Genomic DNA, 20,958 nt, shown 5'->3' on the forward strand with positions numbered 1-20,958 from the left:
TCTTCTTCTTCTTCTTCTTCTTCTTCTTATGTTGGGAGCCACCCAGAGTGGCTAGGGAAACCCAGCCATATGGGCAGGGTATATTATTATTATTATTATTATTTTATTGGACACACAGGCATTGGGCAGTTTCAGATAACCCGAAAGGACCTGAGGAAACATAAGGGACAGGTGAGACCTGAATTTCAAAAGGTTTACAGAGCTTCATTCCATTGCAAATAGCAGGTGCAGCCCAGACTGTGTCATGATCTCAATCAGGCTTTTCTTCCCTGCTGCATTGGCTGTTCATAAAATAATGCTGTCATGCAAGGGCTATAGGTGTGAATAATATCACATCAGTTTGGCCCCGAGAAATGGGACAGATACAGATGATACCACAACACTTGGGAGAAGCTGCCGCCTCCTTCACCAAATGCTCAGCAAAACATTAAGGAATTTGCATAATGCTCCCTAATTGAAATTTCTCGGCAAGATTTTAATAACAGGGCAGTAAATTCCTTTGCAGGAAGGTTAATTCCTCTGGGCCACCCTGTATCCTGGCCTGTCTGCATTTCAGCTCCTAGGCAGGCAGAGAAATAACAAGCTGCTAATTTTGCATTCCCACTATAGAACTGTCACTCAAACCACTTGTTATGCACAAGGGTGTCGTCAGATCCCCGTCTAACCAACTCTTCTGTCAGTCAAAAAGGTTTGCAAAGTAGGGAATAAATGTGGCGGGCTTGTGATTCAGAACTGCAGCCTTCTGCTGCACTTTACTTATTTGGGAAATTTGCAGTCAAATCTAACAATGCATGGGACGCGGTTGGCGCTGTGGGTTAAACCACAGAGCCTAGGACTTGCCGATCAGAAGGTCGGCAGTTCGAATCCCCACAACAGGGTGAGCTCGCGTTGCTCGGTCCCTGCTCCTGCCAACCTAGCAGTTCGAAAGCATGTCAAAGTGCAAGTAGATAAATAGGTACTGCTCTAGCGGGAAGGTAAACGGCGTTTCCATGCGCTGCTCTGATTTGCCAGAAGCGGCTTCGTCATTCTGGCCACATGACCCGGAAGCTGTACACCGACTCCCTCAGCTAGTAAAGAGAGATGAGCGCCGCAAGCCCAGGGTCAGCCATGACTGGACCTAATGGTCAGGGGTCCCTTTACCTTTACCTAACAATCCATATTCTTGTTAATTAGTAAGTCTATGGGGTAGCAACCACAGAGCTATAAATTTCTAGAAAGGCTGACTCAGACCATAGGAATGCAATTGTAGAAGATAGAGCTCTATGTGATATCATTTCCCCTGTTTCCAGTAGCAAGAAGAAATGAGAGATATAAACCCTTCTCCTTCCTGTCACTCATTCTCTCTTTGTCTTTGTCGCACCATGTCTTTATTGGAGATGAATGTCTGTCTATGCTCTCCCTGAGTGAAGACTCCATTTTAGAATTCAGCTATGTATTTTGTAACCTAAAGGTATTTTGCCTGCATTGTTTTGCTGCTGCTACTTGCTTAAAATAAGTGCAAGACTTTAAGTAAGTAAAACATTATTTTAAACTTACTTTACATTTTGTGGTTTGGATTATTTTACCAAGTGTGGTAACTATAAAGGGGAAAACCAGCTTGCTTTGCAGCTAGACTTAAATAAAACGTGGTTTTGCTGCCTTTCCTGAACTTCTTTTTTTCTGCCAAGAGGTGATAATCTAAAGCTCTGCCCAGCTTGCATTCTAAGTGCAAACACTTAGCTGATTATTCTAAATGTTTAAATCTGGACGAATCAGTGTAATTAAGATATCCTCTGCTATTTACTAAATCCATTCCACACCTTATGGATTGCATTTATTCATAATTTAATTATAAATATTTATATAAGTATAGTGGTACCTTGGTTCTCAAACTTAATCTGTTTTGGGAGTCTGTTCAACTCCCGAAACCGTTTGAAAACCAAGGTGCAGCTTCCGATTGGCTGCAGGAGCTTCCTGCACTCAAGCGGAAGCCTCGTCGGATGTTCGGCTTCCTAAAAACGTTTGCAAACCGGAACACTTACTTCCGGGTTTGCGGCGTTCAGGAGTCGATTTGTTCAGCAACTAAGTTGTTTGGGAACCAAGGTCTGACTGTATATCTAGATTAATATTTATAACAGGGCTAAAGGCAGAACTCAAGTTTTTAGAATGGCAGACAAGGTTGAATCGTTCTGTTTTTAAGAAAAATACTTTTATGCTCCAGTGACTGAGCAGTGTGGTACAGCAAAAATGGAGAAATTCCAATTGTGGTAGGTTCCTATTGGCCAGTGTATGAGGAATTGTCACCTTCCCACTCTCCAGAGCGGTTCTAGAACTTTAAAAGAAAAAAAAGGGATTTATATTTTTTGGCAAAATGGAGGCGCTGTGTTTATCTGTCAGTGTGTACTAACTAACTAACTAACTGTTTGTTTGTTTGTTTGTTTGTTGTTTGTTTGTTTGTTTGTTTGTTTGTTTGTTTTGATGCAAACAGCCTCCCCCCAACGCAGAAAGAGAGCAGCTAGATGAGGGGTGTGATCTAACATTAAGAGGGTTTCCAGACAAGAGCTTCAAACTTTAAATGAGTTGTTGAGACATCACCTATGGCTCACTGGCAAAGGGTAAATATGGATTAATGTGGGGTGGGGATATAGGCTGCCATTTTGATGATGACAACAACATTGTGTTGATGCTGCAAAACCACTTGTATGCATGAGAAACACCAATTCCACAATAAACACCCATCTGGAAACCCTCCTTCTTCATCCTCTGCTATGTTAACCTTTGTGATGTAAATTTCAGCACTGAGCTTGATGAGCTGGGCTCACACCTCTATTGAACAGCCTGCTGCAACTGCCATTTAAATGCACCTTCCGTCTTCACAAGCGTCAAAGCAGAACTGCAGCATTTCTGAATAGTGGGTCAAAGTAAAGCCCCCCGCTCATTAGAGTATTTGCTGGGCTGCCGGTGCCGCTTTTGCTTCTTCCTCTAGGTTTGTCCTTGATGAGGATGGACGTGCAGTATTCCGCATAAAGGTGCAATGGAAGCTGGAGGGTGGGGTGGAAGAGAGTCTCCACCACAAAAACAAAAGCTGGTGTGGTATAGTGGTTAGAGTGGTAGTCTCGTAATCTGGGGAACCGGGTTCATGTCTCCATTCCTCCACATGCAGCTGCTGGGTGACCTTGGGCCAGTCACACTTCTCTGAAGTCTCTCAGCCCCACTCACCTCACAGAGTGTTTGTTGTACGGGAGGAAGGGAAAGGGGAATGTTAGCCGCTTTGAGACTCGTTAGGGTAGTGATAAAGCGGGATATCAAATCCAAACTCCTCCTCTTCTTCTTCTCAGCTCTTTACCTAAGGCTCACTGACAGATGATATCATCCTTTTGTTCTGGGTAGCTGCATAAAGGACGGGACACTAGACAGTTTTGCAGAACTGGCCCTGGATGGGAGACAAGACAGAACAGGGTGGAAGTCAAAGATCCAGTACAGACAAAATTCAGCGGCAGGAAAAGGAGCAAAAAGTGGTTTGTTTCGCAGAAAAGGACAGCTAGAATGATTGCAGGGCTGGAGAAATGGTCACAGTATTCGAGACGTTTTAGTTTAGAAAGTACAGTGGTACCTCGGGTTACAGATGCTTCAGGTTACAGACACTTCAGGTTACAGACTCCACTAACCCAGAAATATTACCTCAGGTTAAGAACTTTGCTTCAGGATGAGAACAGAAATCGTGCGGCAGCACCGGGATGCCCCATTAGCTAAGGTGGTACCTCAGGTTAAGAACAGTTTCAGGTTAAGAACAGACTTCCAGAACGAATTAAGTTATTAACCCGAGGTACCACTGTAATGGAATGGATAGAAGTGTCTAAAGTTATGCACGGTGAGCAATTCAAAGCATGGGAATTCTCCAGATTTAGGAAGAAGAAAGTGGGGGAAAGAAGAGTTTGGATTTGATATCCCGCCTTTCACTCCCTTCAGGAGTCTCAAAGCGGCTAACATTCTCCTTTCCCTTCCTCCCCCACAACAAACACTCTGTGAGGTGAGTGGGGCTGAGAGACTTCAAAGAAGTGTGACTGGCCCAAGGTCACCCAGCAGCTGCATATGGAGGAGCGGAGACGCGAACCCGGTTCCCCAGATTACGAGACTACCGCTCTTAACCGCAGGAGATGGAGGAGATCGCTGCATGGAGAAAGGGGGATTAAAGTAGGCCGAAGGGGTTCACAATCCACATGAGCTGATTGACAAGCCCCAGGTATCTGTGCAAAGGCTTCTCCCCATATAGTTCTTTCAGATGGTGTGTTTTCATGCAACGTGCAAACAATGCTAGGACTTTGGGCATCCATAGAGGCAAGATCCACTATACTGTACTGGCTAGTATAGGTCAGGTACACAGCGAATGTAGTGGCTTGCCCAAACTCCTATGATGAGAAGTGGAATTCAGAATAAAACCATAGAATTGTAGAGCTCAAAGGAACCCCAAGGGTCATCTAGTCCAACCCACTGCAATGCAGGAATGCTGTCACCTCTGTCCCTGGGTGGCCTTGAAGCACCAGCTTTCTGGTTAACAGCCAGATACACTGTCTCGTTGCAGAACTATTAGAAGCACAGTTTTCCAGAGCCAAGTTCAACTCTGTACAACAGATTACACAAAAGCAGGGTGTATATAGCCCTTGGAGCTAAATAAATAAGTCACCTGAAATCCAGTTGTTCTAGAATGTTACTTTTTGACTGAAAGTATTGGTGGCAAACGCGCTGCTTGCTTTAACAGGTCAGCAAATCCCCTTCTGCTCCAGGAGGTGACCGGCCTCCCTTAATCTGTAGTGTCTGATTGCATAACAGAGGCACTGAACAAATGGCTTGCGTTTAATCTTTGTTTCCTTCCATCTCAAGCAGGGCAAATCAACTCCTGAGCAGACCCTGGTGCTGCTGCCTATTGCTGAGCTCAGACAGTGATGGTATTGATCTCAATGAGGCCATGGAGCACTAAGCAAAAAGTTACAGGCTTTCTGATCTGTCTTCCCATAAAAACCCAGTTTCAAGCCTCGATCACGGCATGTGCTAAGAAAGTCATTATATATTTTATTTATAGTTATAATTATAAAAGTATCTATATACTGGCATACTGTAAAATGTCAGGGCAGTTTATTCTGTTAGAAGTTAAAATGCCATTTAAAAAATAAAATAAAATCACAATTATGTTTATTTTTGTGTGGATGTGCATGCGCTTCATACCTCAAATAGACAAGTTTAGCATCTCAAATACAACCTGTTGCTTCTCCTTGTGAGCCATGCATGAAACTCTGCAGTTGTCATTTTAAAAATACTGTAGGAGATTCCCCCTTTTTTCTGAAAGAGATGAAGACTACAATGGCTACAAGTCATAATGGCTATGCTCTGCCTTAATGCTTCTGAATACCAGTTGTTGCAAACTGCAGGAGGGGGGAGCATTGCTCCATTGCTCAGATCCTGCACTGGGATTTCCCAGAGGCCTCTGGGTGGCCACTGTGAGAACAGGACGCTGGAACAGATGGGCCATTGGCCTGATTTTGCAGGCTTTTCTTTAGCTACACACATATCCACTCAGAGTAAGCATTACAGGCTGTAGCACAAATCATATCACCCATTGGGCTGTTTATCTGTTCTTCCTGGCATCACTTTCCCAAGTTTTAGGCAGGGATTTCCTCCAGACCTGCTATATGGTGGGGACCAGGGTGGAATCTAGATATGTATTTTTAAAAATGCTGTGAAAATGCTTTATTTAAAAAAAACATTTTGAAAAATATGTTGAATTTGCCATAAGCTCGCCATCGCCACCTAGTATCACATTTGTATAACACACTTAAAACAGACCTAAAATGTTATGTTTGCAGCTGTATAGCTCAGTCCCAGATCTGGGACCTTGCAAACGCAGAGCATGTGGTTTACAAGTAAGCGATCTGCCCTCTGTCTTTCATATGACTGCATGCTACACTGTTCTGGTAGCATCTGTAGAAAAAGTGAAGACTTCTCCCTAGAGATCAGGAAAATCTGGGATGGGGGATGCTCCACATCATTCACTTTGCCGTTGTGGTCCCATTCTGCAAACGTTAGTGGTGTGGTGTATCATCCACCTGTCACTTCCTGCCCCAGTTAACCTGTGAATCAAGTCTCTCCATGTGTTAAAAACAAACACTTTCAAAACCCGGGGGCTGCACTCCTAAACCCGAAGGGTTACTGAGAAAGAGAAATCCGAATGCAGCAGGCATTCTGTCAAATGGACTGACCAGTTTTTGGTATTTGAAGAACAAAAAACAAAACGTAAAGGCTGCGCTGCGCAATCCAAACACCTCCACAGTATTGACTCATGGTTTGTGCTCATTCATTTGCAAATCCATTGAGGGGTTCTAAACAGCTACAAGGTTATCATCATCATCACCATCATCATTATTTAAAACACTCCTGCCGCTGCAACTTGAAAGGCCAATGTATTTACATGCTGGAAAAAGAAAAAAAGCAAAGTACTGCAATAAGCAGAATGAGACAGAGGCAAAGTTCACCCTACTATTCAAAGTGGCAAGGTATACTTTTCACCCCTACTAAATGATAAAGCTGATAAGACAGGGTTAGATATTTCTAATGCTGACTTTCATGCTGGTGATCTTCTTAAGCTTATGTTGTTGCTTTTTAAAAAAACAAACCATCAAACCAAAAGCTGTATACTGATATAGTGGTACCTCTGGTTACATACTTAATTCGTTCCGGAGGTTCGTTCTTAACCTGAAACTGTTCTTAACCTGAAGCACCACTTTAGCTAACGGGGCCTCCTGCAGCTGCTGCACCACCGCCGTGCAATTGCTGTTCTCATCCTGAAGCAATGTTCTTAACCCGAGGTAATATTTCTGGGTTAGCGGGGTCTGTAACCTGAAGTGTGTGTAACCTGAGGTACCACTGTATGTGTTAAGATGTCTTTACATGCCCTTTTCCTTCAATTGAATTGCAACTGACAGCTTAAAGCCAGATTTGGGGAGTCCCCCTGCCCCAAATCCATTTGCAGAGGAACTAAGGTGTTGCAAGGAGCTTTGTTTGTTCAAACAGAATGGTTTTTGCAATGCTTACCTCTCTTTATTGGAAATGAGCTACCCTGCCCCTTGAAGTACTTTCAAACAAAAGCATCAGAACACTCATAGCATGCAATAGCATTACCCCTCTTCCCCAAAATCCCTTCTCCGTCTTGTAGGCCCTTGTCGTGCCTCAAAGTCATTGCCCTTTCCCTTGTTCCTGGGCATTTAACAGCAGGAGAAGATTTAGCTTTGCAATATAGATCCACTCTGCTGGGAATAAGCTCCACTGAAGTCAGTTGAATTTAGGTCCTCTTTATTGAGCAGTCATCCTGATTTGCTTGCAGGGAGATTATACCACTTGGGCTAGTTAATGAGAATTCATTCTGTTTGTGAGGACTCAGGGGAGGTTGCTCGGTGTTGTGCCAAAGTTTTATCCAGCACTTTCCAGCTCTCCTTTCTCCATCACTGACTATACTGCAGAAGTCCTATACAGTATTTGCAGGGAATGGGTTCATTCTGCAAAACCTGCCCATCAACTATAATTGTGCAGCCTAAATTTGGAATTGGTGACTGAATCACACCCAAAGACAGTGACAGTCTGGAAACCCTCTTCCTTTTGAGCATAGAGCTGTGCCATGCAAGTTGGTGAAGATTTCCCATCACTTTATCCATATCAGGAGAAGTTGTGCCTGCTTCGTTTCTGTACATAAGGCTGCTGTTAAAAACACAGGCACAGGGCTTGCTAAATAAAATGGTAGTTCTAATCTCATATTTACCGTATTGGCATGAATCTAAGCTGCACCCAAATCTAAGCCACATCTTTAAAATTGGTGGGGGGGGGACCAAACACCGTATTTTTCCGTGTATAAGACGCCCCATGTATAAGATGACCCCTATTTTTTGAGCCCAAGATTAAGAAATAAATATTTTAAACATTCCGTGTATAAGACGACCCCCAAATTTAAACTTAAAAAATTTGGGGGGAAATGTAGTCTCATACACAGAAAAATACAGTATAAGCTACTCCATTCCTCGCTGCTCCTGGCGGTGGGGGGGGAGGGGAACCATGCCGCAACCTTTCCCCTTCCTGACTTTCTCCCCCCCTGACTTTGGGCAAGAGGACGGGGGACTACTCACAGGGCAGGTGCCACTTTGCTGTGCTCCTGGCACTGTTTGCCCCACGCTCCTGGCTGCATACCGTAAAGTAGCAAATATAAGCTGCACTTTAACTTTACATGGTCGGGATTTGGGGGGAAAGTGAGGCTTATATTCAGGCCAATACAGTATTATCTTTCAGCCTTTCCTCCAGCTGGATTTCAATGACTAATTTAAAACAATCTGGTTGCTTCTGATAGTGTAATTGAAGGTGGCGAATCCTGTAGGAGCATTGCCCAAATGGGGCTCCTGATAAGCAAAATGGCAGTATCAACATGTTCAAGAGAAGCCCATGTTTTTCAGCAGTGAAAACAATATTTTTAAGAAAAATCTAAGAGACCAAAAAAAGAAAGAAAAAAAGGCCCACAAATGAGGACAGAGCATGCTCAGTAGCTACAGAAGTGGGCAGGAACACAGGGAAGTGGGCAGTTGAAAAGAGAGAGTTGAATGCTACCATCAGCCTAGACAAACAGAAGATAATTTCATTTGGTGCCTAAAAAATAGTAATTTGGGTGTCTGGAAATTGCACTTAGGAAAGATGTTCCACAAATGGATTGTGGCCAGAGAGACAACCCTGAACCTGATAGCACCCCAACTCATACCTCTGGTCCTTTGCTTCACACAAGGTGAATCTTCCTAAACAGAAGACGACACACAGCAAAACAAGACGTGTGTTTTCATGGCTGCACATGGCAGCAGTCTGCTAGAGCCACACAATTCCCGCATGCAAGGCAAGAGGTGCTGCTACGTTCTGTTGGCTCATAATTGACACGACCCCCCCCCCCCGTCTCCCCTCTTTCAATACATAATCAAATTCTAGCTTGGGGACTTCAATAATATCCCTTCCCATTTCCCTTCTCCTGGTCTTTTCATTTCCTGGAATCCATCACAGAGAGCTTCTCTCATGCTAATTAAAACTAATAACCAGCCCTTGCATCCCATTAGGGTTGATTCTGAATTAAAAATCTACGAGCTGTTTCCCTTAATGAACACTATGGAGAGAGTTTGGCAGCAGAACGAGATTCATGTCCCCCCCCCCCCCACATACCTCTTGTCTCCTTTATTTTGCTCTCTGCTTATATCAAAATAAGAACATATGCAGGCCAAATTCAGACTCATTTCCCGTCCCTAAATGCTCTCCAGACTTTCTGCAAAAAAACAAGACTTCTTTGCACATCCAGTCCCTAGCAGAGTTGCTATTGGGAGGATATTGAACATGCAACAGGGACTGGAGCACCTGTATGCTTAAAAGAGCCGCTGCTGTGTGGTGGTTAGAGTTTTGTACAGTGCAAAGGCTGTTCTGAGTTCGAATCTCCATTCATCTATGAAACCCCCTGCATGAGTGACATTGGAGCAGTCACCCAAAGTTACCTAAAGGTAAAGGTAAAGGGACCCCTGACCATTAGGTCCAGTCATGGCCGACTCTGGGGTTGCAGCGCTCATCTCGCTTTACTAGCCAAGGGAGCCGGCATACCGCTTCCGGGTCATGTGGCCAGCATGACTAAGCCACTTCTGGCGAACCAGAGCAGCGCACGGAAACACCGTTTACCTTCCCGCTGGAGCAACACCTATTTATCTACTTGCACTTTGACATGCTTTCGAACTGCTAGGTTGGCAGGAGCTGGGACCGAGCAATGGGAGCTCACCCCGTCACGGGGATTCGAACCGCTGACCTTCAAGTCCTAGGCTCTGTGGTTTAACCCACATCACCACCCACGTCCCCAGAGTTACCTACTTGACAAAAAAAAAATCCAGAATAAAGTGGGGGTGGGGGTAAAAGTGATAACCATGTTTGCTTCCCTGAATTCCTTGAAGGGTGGGATAATTAAATAATAATGCCATGGCAATGTGCAAGAAAATGTTTTTGGCATTTTGCTCCAGAGGTGAGAAAAGCTTCACTAGCCTCTTGCAGAAGAACATTGGCAGGTGGAAATATTGGTAAATGAAGCTTTTATCACCCCCGGAGCACCGTGACATGACAAACTGCACCTGCCAATTTTCTCTCTCTTCTGCACAACAGTTAGACGTATTAGAGACTTGCCTTTTACTGCATCTATCGCCCCATGGAAAGCATGATCAGAAAGAGGAGGACAAGCATTAGGAAATGAGGAAAGAAAGCACTTCTAATACTGAAATGATGCAGCCAGAGCCACCTTGCCTAATGTTCAGTTACTGCCTTCTCACTGGAACCATATCCTAAAGCATAAGTAGGCAAACTAAGGCCCGGGGGCCGGATTCGGCCCAATCGCCTTCTAAATCTGGCCCACGGACAGTCGTGGAATCAGCATGTTTTTACATGAGTAGAATGTGTCCTTTTATATAAAATGCATCTCTGGGTTATTTGTGGGGCATAGGAATTCATTCATGTTTTTTTTGCAAAATGTAGTCCGGCCCCCCCCACAAGGTCTGAGGGACAGTGGACTGGCCCCCTGCTGAAAAACTTTGCTGACCCCTTTCCTAAAGACTGAAACCTGCTAACTAAGGAGTACAAGTAAATTTCATTAGGACTGCAGGCCTAGGCATATTCCTCATAGTAAAGGTAAAAGCCATCTGTGGACAAATGCCGGTTCCATCGGCCTGAAGCGACATGAGCTCTGCACCCCACAGTCTACTTTGACTGGACCTAACCATCCAGTCAAGGTAAGGGGTCCTTTACCTTACCTTACCTTTTTACTTTGCCTTTTTACTCCTTTTACTTTACCTTTTTACTCCTCATAGTAAACTCCATGGAACATAGTGGGACTTCACGTACAAGTAAATTGGTGGGGGGAAAGCTGTTTCAACCTTTTGATTCTACAGTAGTACCTCAGGTTAAGTACTTAATTCGTTCCAGAGGTCCATTCTTAACTTGAAACTGTTCTTAAGCACCACTTTAGCTAATGGGGCCTCCCACTGCTGCCACACCGCTGGAGGACGATTTCTGTTCTCATCCTGAAGCAAAGTTCTTAACCCGAGGTAATATTTCTGGGTTAGCGGAGTCTGTAACCTGAAGTACATGTAACCTGAAGCGTATGTAACCTGAGGTACCACTGTATATTGTTTGACCTCTGACTGTATTACACAGAGGACCTTGTTGATTGGATGGCCTGCAAATGTCCTATAAATTTCCTAAATAAACAAGTGTTATGGAAGAGGTCCCAGGGTTCAGTCCCTGCCATCACCAGATTGGGCAGGGAAAGACCTGAAATCCTGAATACATGCTTGCATTGTAGACCATTGGTAGGGAACCTCTGGATCAGGGGCAAAGGTAACCTGTAGGTATCTCTGAAGGCCACAGCTCTCACTAGTCCTGCTCCTTGAATGCTTTTGCCCAGACAGAACATGTATTTGAACCATGGCATTGCCTCTTGCTTAGTAAGACTTTAGTTTGTGCTGAGAGTTGTTCAGAGACCCCTGTTCCCCTCACAGAGCTACAATTCCCAGAGTTCCCTGTAAAGGGGGGTTGACTTTTAAGCCACTCTGGGAACTGTAGCTCTGTGAGGGGAACAGGGGTCTCCTCACATCTCTCAGCACCCATAACAAACTACACCTCCCAGAATACTTTGCGGGGGAAGACATGGGTACTTGAAGTGATGTCATAAGGCTTTAAATGTAGAATGTGGTCTCATAAACACCCCATTCCTGAGGGGGCAACCCTTTGCAAATATCTGTTTCTCCATATCTTGAATATGGTATTGCATGACAGAAAAGCAACTGCAAAATTTGGCCAGAGAAAATATGCGTTCCAGAGCTGTTTCACATTCTGACCCATCTGTTCATGAATCATGCTCAGAGCTCTTGAGTTTAGCCAGAGTTCCTCTAATAAAAGCAGAACTGAATTGGAGATGTAGCTGGTCAAAATACGCACTCTCTCTCTCTCAACCTTTTAAAATGTGGCATTAAAAAAGAACCTTTCGGCTTTTCTAAAAGTATATCGATTAGTTTCATTAAACAGGACAGCAACAAACCTAACCACACAGAATTGTTTCAGCTACAAGCCCGTACAAAGCAAAACAGAGTACAGAAGCAAGAAACGTCATATTATGAATGCTCTGCTCTCGTGCATTTGGGGATTCATCTTAATGCAAAGATCCTATGCCTCATGCATTAACCCACTTTCTGTGAGCTTCCACGTGGCCTCTCCACACTGGAAGCCAGGAGACTGGGGAATATAAATTATGCTGTCCCTTAATTATGAAAGAGAAGAACCAAACCCAAACCTCCTCAACCTATCCCTTCTTGACACACCCCAATGGCCCTCCTCTGTGTAAGATGATCCAAGAGAGATATCTCCCAGACCTAATTAATCCAGATCAATATTGGTGGCTCTGATTCTGCTTGTTTATGTGGCATTAAAAAGAAATTTGAGTTTCTCTTTCATTCTTTGTGGCATAGACGAAGGTGGCTACTGAAGAACAAAAAGTGGAAGTGTGCACCTTTTGAGCTGAATGGACATTCTAGTCCAGTCTTTGCCAACTTGGTGCCTTTCAGATATTTTGGACTAGAACTCGCAGCAGCCTCTGCCAGCAAAGTTGTAATCTAAAGCATCTGGAGATATCACATTGGGGACAATCAATGTAGTATGACATTCACAATACTGATAGCTTTGGTCTGCTTTCTCAGACAGGGATGGAGGAGACAGTCTGTTCAGCATGCATTTAAGCTGGAGCTATCAAACCTGCACTCTCCTAAACAATATGCGAGCCAAAGCACAGCTCTCCTTACCCAAATTTTTCTATACATATCTCTGCCCAAACAGTGTTTGCAAAAATGCGTGTATTAGGGGAAAGTGTACATAAAAACAAAGATGTAAGTGAAAAGAACATCAAAAGTGCATTATATTAGAGGAAAACATAGACATTAGTCAAAACTGCATACGAAAATGTGTTTGTGGAGTGAAATTTTCACCAAACCGTTGAAGAGTTTTTATGAAGTTTATTTAAAAATAATAATAATGCACAAATTGCTGCAGAAATGCAGAGAACTGAATTTAATGTTGGACAATTGGAAAACTGAGAATTACAGAAATTGGCAGTTTCTTCCATCACAGCTGTTAAGAGTATTGGACTTAAATCAGGGAGACCTGGATTCAAATCCCCACTCAGGCATTGAAATATACTCAGAGTCGAGAGTGGATTTCATGCTCATTATTCAGCTCATAGTGGTGAGGAGGAATCGAAGTTCCCCCAGAATGTCTGCCTTATATACATTATTTACACAATGGGCCCCACGTGATTGGCTAATTCCGGGATTCTCCTGTAGGCCAATCAGGTTGTGGCTTCCCTTCCACCTGGAGCTGGATTGGGTGGCTCCTGTGGACCAATCAGACTGCTGCATTCTGAAGCCTATTGTTCTAGGACCAATCAGACTGCTGCCTTTTGGATCCTATTCAACTCAGTACATAACAGGCATAAAACTGAGAATGAATGAGATTGCCACCCAGAATCGCAACAGCATTCCTAGCAGGGTAAAATGGAGTTGGGGGGAAATCTGCTCAATATCTGAGCTCTTTGGAGGGGAAGGGCAGGATTAACAAAAATAATTAATTAATAAGTGAAGAAACAAACAGATTTAAGCATTGAATGTTAAAATGCCTTTCGTATGTTCCTGCGGCTTGCTGGATTCCTTCCCCCACCCCTGCAGTTTGGAGATGTTATGTAATAGTCCTGCACAGATCAAAAGATTAGGAGCAAACACAGGTTTTCTTAATACTCTTACTCATTTCCCTGGTAGTCTCAGTGTGTAGAATCCCAAGTGGTCTCCCCATCCAGTAGAAAGGGGAGTGCCAGGTGTTTTAATAAACCTGTATCCAAGTATGAAGAGGAAACGTTCTGTAAATGAATTTTCCAAGACTGGGATGGAATCCAGGACATGGATACCAAGAAATAATTCCTTTCAACTTCAAAATGACAAGGAAGCTAGGGAACAGAAGGCTGAAATTATTTCAGTAGGGATTGGGATTGTCATGGGGAGAACCAAAGGTTTCCTACCCCTGTGATACATCATAATTCTCACCCCAACATGATTCCCTGAGAGGGTAGGCAGCTGGGGCAGGGAAAACAGGACTCCTGAACCTTTGATAGTTGTGCAGAAGAAGGACGCTTAGATGTGTTATAGGAATTCTAAGGTCTCAAATATAGAATAAATGTTGATAATTGCTCAAGGTAAACACATACCGTATTTTTCGCTCTATAAGACGCACCAGACCATAAGACACACCTAGTTTTTGGAGGAGGAAAACAAGAAAAAAAATATTCTGAATCTCAGAAGCCAGAACAGCAAGAGGGATCACTGCACAGTGAAAGCAGAAATCCCTCTTGCTGTTCTGGCTTCTGGGATAGCTGCGCAGCCTGCATTCACTCCATAAGATGCACACACATTTCCCCTTACTTTTTAGGAGGGGAAAAGTGAGTCTTATAGAGCAAAAAATACGGTAAGTATATAAACCACATGTCTAAAATAGTACAGGAGAGCAATCCAAAAGACTCTAAATGCCTCCTTAATCCCTCTTGCTATCCCAGATAGCAATCAAGGGAAGTTCCTGAAGGGATTCCTCTCCTATATCTATGAACCTCTTTTGTATTAATTGTCACTGTTCGCCCAGATGCCCTGCACTGAGGGACAGACATCCCGATGGTCTTATCAAATGCTAATGTTTTTGTGTAAACTGTGTCTGGAACTATGTAAAACTTTCTAAATCCTCAGGAATATCACACCTTGGCCTGCCTGAGCCACAGTAACCCCTCCTTATGTGTGATGTAATTTCTGACTCTTTGTAGAGGGGATGTCCAGTTCTTCTCCACGCCAAAATGCAAACCCTTACCTCTTTGCTAGAAGGAGAGGGACCTCTGTTGCAACAGCAAAATAAAGATCAGCCTTGCTTTCACTGCACCTTGCCTCCATCCATTCATCTCTGACTGATGATGGACTTAGGGGACTCAGTCCCTTGGGGAGTTGGGCAGCAAAAGCCAACCACCCCTAATTTTCTATATCAGATGATGTAATTTGTCGTGTAAGTAATGCCTGCCGATATCCCTCTTCATCTTAACTGTTAAAGGTGCAGGTCCCCACCCCACCCCCCCATCTGACCATTCTATTGCTAACTGCCCTGGGTTTTTTGGGGGGGGGGTGTTATGTGGATTCCTCTTACCCACTTAAGGAGCCTGATATGCACAAATCACCTGGGAAACTGTTTACCACATGGAGATAAATATTATTACTTTACCTGCTAACTGAGCTGCTGTTTTAAGACAGCTACAGGAACCAGTTCTAATGTTGGCAGCCCTAATTATAGAATAGATGCAATTCAAGCATATTTAGCTAGTCCATAGATGCATATATTAGCAGCATTTTAAAATAGCACTCCGGGGGGGAAATGGGGGTGTGGTGACACAGGTCTCTGGAAACAGAGAGATTTGATGCAATATCTGTCATTATACAGTGGTACCTCGGGTTACGCTTCAGGTTACATATGCTTCAGGGTACAGACTCCGCTAACCCAGAAATAGTACCTTGGGTTAAGAACTTTTCTTCAGGATGAGAACAGAAATTGTGCAGTGGTGGCGTGGCGACAGTGGGAGGCCCCATTAGCTAAAGTGGTGCTTCAGGTTAAGAACAGACCTCCAGAACGAATTAAGTACTTAATCTGAGGTACCACTGTATATCCAATTGCTATACTTGGTCCCTTTGTATTATTATTATTATTATTATTATTGACATCAGCACCATCACTTACCTGCCCTTCACCCTAAGATGAAGCAGGGCAGGCTACAACAACTAAAAATGCAATATTCAACTTGCACAGTGCGCTCTTTATACCACATGGACCTATTCTTAAATCAGACTCTTCTTGATGTGTTGATGCACAGCAGAGTTAGGGAACCCGTGGCCCTCCAGATGCTGCTTGACTCCAACTCTCATCAGCCCCAGCCAGCATGGCCAATGCTCAGGGATGAGGGAAACTGGAGTCCATGAACATCTGGGGACAGTGTGGTAGAAGCAAAGGAGTCAGAACCAACAGAAGGTAGAGCCAGCTAAGGGCTTGTCCACACTGGCCTTTACTGTGTGTCTGAGGCTGTCTGAGTCCAAGATTTGGGGGCATCGTTCCCATGGAGTCGCCCTCAAGCAAAACCCATCCCACATTTTTTGTTACATGAATCCTGGGAAATCTGAAAAGCAAAGCAAATCTCTTGCTGTCTGGCTATTGCCATTTGCATTCTCTTCAGGTCAGGTGGAGCCAGAAAGATGGTGTGAGATCTAATGGAAAGCGAGCAGGAAAAATCCAAAGTATGCTTGCAGAGTGAAAGAAAGAAGAGAACCTTCCCCCGCTGCTTTTATTATTATTTATTAAATTTATATACCACCCTTCAGCTGAAGATCACAGTACATAAGCACGTGTCATAACAGAATAACAAACAAAACAATAACCTTCTGCACTTCCCCCTGAAACTTGGGTAATAATAATAATGATAATGATAATAACAACAACAACAACAACAACAACAATTTATTATTTATTATTTATACCCCACCCATCTGGCGGGGCTTCCAATATAGAGGTGGGAGGGCACAGGGGTGTACGAAGGGGAGCGGCCCGCCCCGGGTGCCACCTGGGAGGGAGACAAGATGGCCCGCTTCCTCCCACCCAGCTATAATGAGGCCGAGGGCTCACACACTGTAGGTACGGGCGTCATTGGTACAGGCTGCCACTCGTGCACAGTCCCTATGGGTGCTGTGCATGCACTGCCAGGCGCTTCGCCCCGCTCCTCAGCACCCTGCACCGGGTGCCAGAGCTTCCTCCGCCACTGGGAGGGCATAGCTTTGTTTCTGACGAACGATGGAGGTTTGCTTGTAGGGCCACCTTAAACCTTGTTGCCAACATGAGCAGCAGATCAAATCGGTTGTTTGGCCTGAGAAATTGCGGAATGGTTAGTGAATTTATACTCGTCCCCCACAAAAAAGAATGTCCCGTATAGAAATGTGGCAGCCCCACCTAACAAGGAAAGCTGGCTATGGGGCTGCCCTCTGGACTGGTGGTAAGGAAGAAGATCAGTGGCTTTGGAGGAATCAAAACTGAGGTTGGTGGGGAAGTGCCCCATTTGCCCCAAGGGACTGGATCCCACTGACTGGTGGGACACAGATTTTTCCATTGTTAACATACAGCATTCCTGGTTTTTTGTGGGGAGGAGGCATGAACTTTTTACAATATAGATATAGATATGGAGGGAATCAACTCTATGATTCTATGATATAGATATAGATATATAGACCAGCAACTGTCCTACCATGGTGGAGAGAACATAGCACAGTCTTTTGGACAGCTTTTCTGGTTGATACCTTACTTCCATCTCCCCCTCACCTTGCCTCCAATCCTCACTTTAAACCACAGTGTAATGGTGCTAAAATCTAACAGGTGATGCTGAGAGAAGCTATGAGTAAAGCTGTCCCCAATTCATTGTTCTGCGTTGAAGACCACATAAGAAAAGAGCTAGCTTTTTTAACTGAACCCCGCACCCCCGAAAATCTAGGTGTGAATAAATGTGTGTGAGAATCAGCCCATGGGTGACAAGTAAGCAATACTCAACACACTCCAGAAACTGGGCATCATTTGCTCTGCCTGCCTGCCATGAGCCCTTCCACATTTGGAATCTCTGCATAGGCTACTGTCTGAGACATTTCTGTATCCAGATTAAAAGCGTTAGCCTCAAATCTCCTAATTTAACCAGAATCTTCTCCATAATAGTATTCACTGGAGGAGCCATCTGGACCAGGGACATTATTAGCTTAGAATAATTTAACTGCTTTGCTAATCTCATCCAATTTCATAGGTTTGTTCCAGTTTCCCTGCAATGCATTATGGGAAGACTGGGCGGCGGTTTGTCTACTCTCTCTGTCAGCATCAGCTGCCTTCGGGCAGCCGTGCAAGCTTCAAGCCTCCTCCTAAAATCCTTTAATTTAAATGAGGCATCCTCCTGCCCCAGTGATTCTGATACTGGCAGTCGAGTGCCTCTGAGCATGTGCAGAATACTTTCCCCATTTGATTAGAATCAGCTTTTTAAAGACTGGTGGAAAGGACAGCATAGCTAAGCATGCTGCTCCTGTTTGCTCAGTGAACTCCAATTCCCAGAGTGGTTTAACAGTCAATCCGTCTTCCCAAAGAACTCTGGGAATGGAAGCTCTGTGATGGGAAGAGAGGTCTTCTAACAACTCTCAGTGCCTTAACAAACTACAGTTCCCAGGATACTTTGGGGGAAGCCATGACTGTTAAAGTGATGCAAGAGTGCTTTAAATGTATGGTACAGATGTTGCCTTATCATGTGGCCTCCATTGCTCCAGACTCTTGGCTATGTGTGTGTATGTGTGTGTGTGTATTGCAACAACGTGGTCTCTGTTGTTGCCATTCAGTGCTGACCTCTCACTTTCCCCTTCCTTTTCTCTGTTAGCTCCTTGTTCTCTTTTTCTTTCTTGCTCTTTTCTTTTCACAGATCTGTTTGAATTTTCTTCTTCTTCTTCTTCTTCTTCTTCTTTTTCTTCCTCTCCTCCTCCTCCTCCCCCTCCCACAGCTGGTTGCGATTTATTAATGTAATTTTTCAGTTGCATAGACATACTGAAAGAGGTTTGCACAGCTATTTGGGCTGAGCTGTGTGCCTGTGTGATATTTCAGTTGTTTTCAAGTTTACCCCACCCCCCAACTAAATCGATACTAACACTTTAATAAATAGAGAGAAAACAGCGCCAGGTGTTTATTGCTCAAACTGGGTTGCTACCTTCCAAACAAGAGAAATTATTATAGCAGCTGTGGAGCAGGGAGACATGGTGGCTTAGCACTGGAGTCCATTATGAATATAGCAGATCATCACTGAAACACATTGAAGTAAAAACCAAGAGAATGCCCAGCCTATAGGGCGTCTGCTATATTACTAAGCAACAGCATTCAATTTCTACACAGGCAGGATTTCCTGGGGTCACAACCACCTTCTTTTCTAGCAAGGCTCCTATGCATCTCATAGCTATACTACAGCTAGGGGGGAAATGCATTGCTGATCCAGTATGCTGGAGAAAGATGCACCTGTTTGGATATCTGCCTGTTGTACAGCTACAGATGTTATGCCTGCTGCTAAGGTTTTTATTAGGCTCTTTCCCATCAGTGCTGCTTGCCCTGGCCTGAGTGTTCCACACAGCCTATCTTAGTCTTCCGTCATGGAATGCCTTCCATATGCTGACTACATCTCCCATCATCCCTGATCACTGGTTATGCTGCTAGGGCTGATGGGAGTTGTAATTCAACAACAACTGGAGAGCACCAAATTGGGTAAGGCTGCTCCGCCTGATCCCTTCAAAGAAATGTGTGTGCCAGCATTCACATATGTGTGCCAGCATTCACTCATCTCGTGGAAAACATCTCATTCCTCCAGGATTAATCACCCAAAGCTGCCACAAATCAAGGAGAGGCAGTCAAACAATGCCTAGCAAGAAATCTGAAGTCATGCCATGTTCAATGTCATTGAAGCAGTTCCAGCATTTGTTATACTTGAATGAATTCTGTCGAATTATCAGTGTCAGGTAATGGCCATTAAACACAACACGAAACGAGAGATAAATATGAATGTCTCAGAAGAGAACATATTAGAAAAGCATGTGGAGAGGGGGGAAAGGTGTGCTTATTGTATCTTTCTCAGGCGACATCATTTCACCATTAAAATCTTTTGGATCCATCACAACATCAGCATCCGAACACATACTGAAAAGCTGCAACTGGGCTCAGATTTTCTGCCTGTCCACACCAACTGCTCATGTAGCAAGAAACTTGTAGGATGGTAACACGATAGTCACAATTGTTTCCTGTTGAACAACAGCAACACATTTCTGGGTACTTTTGGCTAGGTGTAAACCATTCAGTCGAAGCCTTTTCATCAGAGGGGTTAAATCACTAGTCCAGAAGGCTCATCCAGCCTGCCAAGTCTCACTTGATGGCCTACTAGCCACCCAACAAATATGGCAGTGCTGCTTTGGAGAGGCTGTGTGTGTGTGTGTGTGTAGATAATCTCTTTTGACTGTGTACACAGAATGCTTTCCCTATGGAGAAGAGCTTAGCAAAAAGGGAAGAGAATATTCACTATGGATAGATGGCAGCAGCAGCAACAACAACAACAACAACGTTTCACAAAAATATATGCTGCTTAAAGTTCAGGCGTGTTAGAGTGGCAAAAGGACTATTAGTACATTCAGTGGGTTTGGAACGTTTCCTACCTTTTGCCTGTATGGAATGATTCACAAAAGACCCCTTGTTTTCCATACCTTTTAGACTCATGTACTTATTGTCTGCAGTGAGTCATCTTCTCCATTGACTCTCGGCTTGATCATCTTCCTACAACTGTGTTTTCTCCAACCATTTTGTGGATCAAGCTGTTAATTGTCTGATTCATTAGGGGAGGGGGAAACAATCACAGCATCTCAATTCAAGCGATATTTTCAAGGCTTTTTGAATAAAGGTAACCTTAACTTATTGAGACAGCAAAATCACCTATGGTTCACTTGTGGAAATGTAGATCAAAAGCTGCTTGTGAAATGTTTGCATTAAGGTCCCCAGAATGCTTTTTCACGGAGGACCTTTTAGTTTAATGGTATTTTTTTAAAGAAAGAAAGAAAGAAAGCTCGCCACAGTTTCAGCCCTAAACAAAAGATGTAGATCATGATACAAAATTAAATGAATCACGAGCAAGAGAGAATGTTTAAGGAACTAGAAGAGATGGTGATATATCACATTAAAATTATCTCAGGACAAGTGATGAACGGCCTCTCCAAGCTCAGCCTG

The 20,958-nt window shown here is 43.9% G+C and overlaps 1 long non-coding RNA gene across 1 annotated transcript in view; it reads right to left on the bottom strand.

Annotated features, from left to right (window-relative positions):
- Positions 1-14,574, bottom strand: part of LOC309373214 — a 131,818-nt gene extending 117,244 nt beyond the window's left edge. Inside the window, exon 1 of the long non-coding RNA XR_014169850.1 lies at positions 14,321-14,574. This is a non-coding gene — a long non-coding RNA (uncharacterized lncRNA). The remainder of the gene's footprint in view (positions 1-14,320) is intronic.
- Positions 14,575-20,958: the final 6,384 nt, after the last annotated feature.

The sequence above is a fragment of the Podarcis melisellensis genome (assembly GCF_964234715.1).
Source record: "Podarcis melisellensis genome assembly, chromosome: 6".
Lineage (NCBI taxonomy): Eukaryota > Metazoa > Chordata > Lepidosauria > Squamata > Lacertidae > Podarcis > Podarcis melisellensis.